The sequence below is a fragment of the Gouania willdenowi genome, chromosome 21 (assembly GCF_900634775.1).
Source record: "Gouania willdenowi chromosome 21, fGouWil2.1, whole genome shotgun sequence".
NCBI lineage: Eukaryota > Metazoa > Chordata > Actinopteri > Blenniiformes > Gobiesocidae > Gouania > Gouania willdenowi.
The window spans coordinates 29,753,511-29,757,113 of NC_041064.1; the positions used below are offsets into that span (position 1 = coordinate 29,753,511).

Here is a 3,603-nt window from a genome sequence, read left to right on the forward strand (position 1 = left end):
ATCAATATCAAAAACAAGTGGTATGTTTCTCAAATTGTCAAATCTCATTTTTCAAAAAAGTTACATTTTTGCTTCTTCGACAGATTTTTTTTTTAAGTAACCACATGCATCTATAAAAATGTCCAGTATGTTTTATGAGAACAAAGTGCAATCAACTTCCAGCTAAAATGCATATATTAGCACAACTAAATTATTATTTCTTTGTTAAAAAACATGATTTAAGAAATCGATTTGGGAATTTTTTGGATTGATACAATATATTGTGAAATATTGTGATATCGCTGAATCGATGTTTTCTTACACCCTTAATGGATATACATTTTATTTCCTTGTTTTCTTAGGTTAAAAGGAGTTTCTGAAATGACTGTGATAATAAATGTGGTTGTCTTTGATTGTTGAACTCTGTGAATTACTCCCTTGACTGACTGGAAACCTTTTCATGTGCACCCTGCCGAAAACAACTTTATATACATTAAACAGGATAAGCCAGCTAAAGTAATGGACAAATGCATTGATAGATTGGATAGCGATGGTGTAGTTGATGATAGAGTTTAGTTAAATTATGAAATTATTTAGTCAAAATCTGTTCAGAAAAAAAAAAAAGAAAACAGACACATTTTTGCTTTTCATAATCCATTTTTAAAGTGAAACATTTGAAACATATCATCTGTAATTCTTCATTTAGTCAGAGTCACTGCTGCTGCTGCTGCTGCTGCTGCAGGAGCTGCTGTCAGACTGCAGGAGAGAAAAACACAAGAGAGCAGATTTTTGGATATTTTCACTCTTTCAGAATCAGAAATACTTTAATAATCCCAAGGAGGAGATTACTTTGTTACAGTGGCTTCACAGTGAATACATTATAGCAAGGAAAGACTTATAATCAAGAGAAACAAAATACAATGAACATAATGTCAAAAAAAACATGTGATAACATTTTCATGAATAAAGCTGTTTGTTAATTGATCACTCATCAGTCTGCAGCACAGGTTTACATAGGCTTATCAATTAGATGCAAACAACTGGATTTTGTCTCTCTAAAATGTCAGTTGGATTAAAAAAAGAAGAAGAAGAATTGAAATTGTGAATCTCACCCCATTTCCATTCTTTCCCTTCTTGTGACACTTGATATGCTTGTGGCCACACCTGTGTTTGTGCTTTCGCCTGCATCCATGAACCTGTCCACCTCCACCACAGCCTCCACCATGCCCATGCCCTCCATGTCCGTGTCCGTGTTTGTGTTTGTGTTTGTGTCCATGACCAGATCCTCCCCCGCCGTGACAATGTCCTCCTCCTGGAATAAAACAACATCTCCTGTTATCAAACAGCCTGTTATTTCCTGGGTAACATGGTTTAACTTTGTTGTGCCCAGTAAAGCTTTAGGAATGAAACAACAGATTTATTTATGGAACATATCATGTTGGATATACTGCATTAAAGCCAAGTGCTACATTTAAACAAAGACAAGCATTTACTATACGTATCATGCATTTAGTATTTATACAGAAGTGCATGAACTACAAATTATATGTTGTTTTTAAGTCATTGTGAAATCTGAAATGTTACAGCAGCTCCATTATTTACTTTTCATCTTCAAACTTTAACTCCTGAATTCAGCAACTTCCACACTGAACCCTGAAAGCACAAAAAATACCATTAGTGCATTTCTATATGAGCAAACAATGCTTAATGTTATAATAGAATAGTGCAGTTATCTTCAAATATAGCCTCTATTGTTTGGTTTTTCAGAAAGAAAACAACAGAAAGTTGCTTACTGTGCGCTGAGCAGTTGCTCCACACTCAGCCGACACCTGTGGCTCCTCTTTTAAAGGAAGCCACACCTCAACCTGAACCAGATCTCCTCACATAATCAGCATCAAACCTCTGTTTTAAACAATGATGTGACCATGTGGCCTCACCTGATTTCACATTCAACCATGCACAAACACCCTGAAGCATAAATACAGACTATTGGTGTGGGATGTTGTGATTGAATGTGAACTGCTTCTTTTTTCTTTCAACAGTTTGTCATTGTAGTTTGCCAAGCGTGCATGTTGAAATGTTGTTTAAGAACCAGTATTTTATCTCTAAAGCATCAAGGGAATGGTTTAGTTACATGGTGGGCATTATGGCATCACAGAATCTGTACCAACAGCCAACATTTTTTTCCATTGAAAATAAAAGTTTTTCTAAAGTTAAAAATGCTGCATGTTAGAAATAACAGATAAGGTTAATAAAAAGAGACCAATTAAAAGGAAGGCTAGATTTTCAAGTAATAATGACACAACTCCTTTCTTTGGTCTCAGGAATAAATAATGGAATCTTTGTAACCCTTAAAGCTGATATCCGGAGTTTCTGAGAAATGTATGTATATGTATGATTTTTTTGAAATACCAAAAAATACCTAACTCGTCTTTTACTATGGTCTACTGCTGGTAGGTCTGAGGGTTTCATCCTGGTACCTAATGACAGTCAAGGTACCTCTGGCTAGCACATGGAGGGCTGTGTGGCCTTCCAAAGAATGGCCTCCCCAAACCATTACTGACCCACTACCAAACCGGTCATGCTGAATGATGTTACAGGCAGCGTAATGTTCTGCAGAACATGAAGACATAGCAAACCACCTTTCCACAGCTCGTATTGATGTGCCATTTTGGATGAGCAGCACCACCTGAGCGACTTTAGCGGGTTGTAGACACCGCCTCATGGTACCTCCAGGGGTGGGACACTGATAAAAGCAAGCGTGACCAAAACATCAGCCTTTCAGCTCCTTTCTTCAGGAAGCAGGTTACGCTGCCCAGTTCACCCCCCACGTTTATTTTTGGTAATAAGTCTTGCCACGGTTCCCTCGCACACAGTAAACATCTCATGTATAAATCTAAAAAAGAAGAGACCAAATCTTGCACAATTGGAACCTATTTTTTTTTCCACAAATGCATCTGTATAAAAAAAGGTTAGTCAAAATACACAATTTGAAAAATAAATAAAAGTACACCAATGAATTCAATTCAAAATGTATTTGTAAATTGTAAATAAAAGAGTATATATACATATAAAAAATATTTTAAAAATTTTCGAGGTCTAAGTATATGAACTGTAAAACAGTGCCATGCCAAATGTGCCATGTGGGTAACAATACAATAGGTAGAAACCAAAAAAGAACGAAAAAAAAAAAATTGGCTACTATTGGTCAGAAATGGCACGACTTAGAACCAATGGATTAAGTTCAATGTGCCTTCCATCAAACGGAAATAAAAAGTAATCACAAAAAAATGATAATTTAAAACGTACTTAAGTACAAGTAAAATTACTGATTGAGAAATACACTCAAAAAAGTACAAGGACCCATAAAAGCAACTCAATTACAGTAATGTGAGTACTTGTAATGCATTACTTTCACCTTTGCTTATGTACCGGTACTTTAAACATACCAACCCCAGGGAGCCACCAAGACATTTCTGTTTGTCTACGATCTTTATTCTCCATGACCACCACACCTTTTATTATATCTAAGAAATGTAGGTGTGCCATTAACAGAAGTTTCTGAATGCAGTTGGAGCAGAGTAGAACTCTACTTCATAATAATAGTTTGTTGAGTGAGGGATA

The 3,603-nt window shown here is 35.9% G+C and overlaps 1 long non-coding RNA gene across 1 annotated transcript; it reads right to left on the minus strand.

The window, feature by feature from the left end:
* Positions 1 to 616: 616 nt before the first annotated feature.
* On the minus strand, positions 617 to 1,932 carry LOC114454980 (uncharacterized). Its single transcript, XR_003672644.1, has 4 exons — positions 1,773 to 1,932; positions 1,582 to 1,632; positions 1,092 to 1,291; positions 617 to 735 (listed from the first exon to the last, which is right to left on the minus strand). It is a non-coding gene; the product is annotated as an uncharacterized LOC114454980 (long non-coding RNA).
* Positions 1,933 to 3,603: the final 1,671 nt, after the last annotated feature.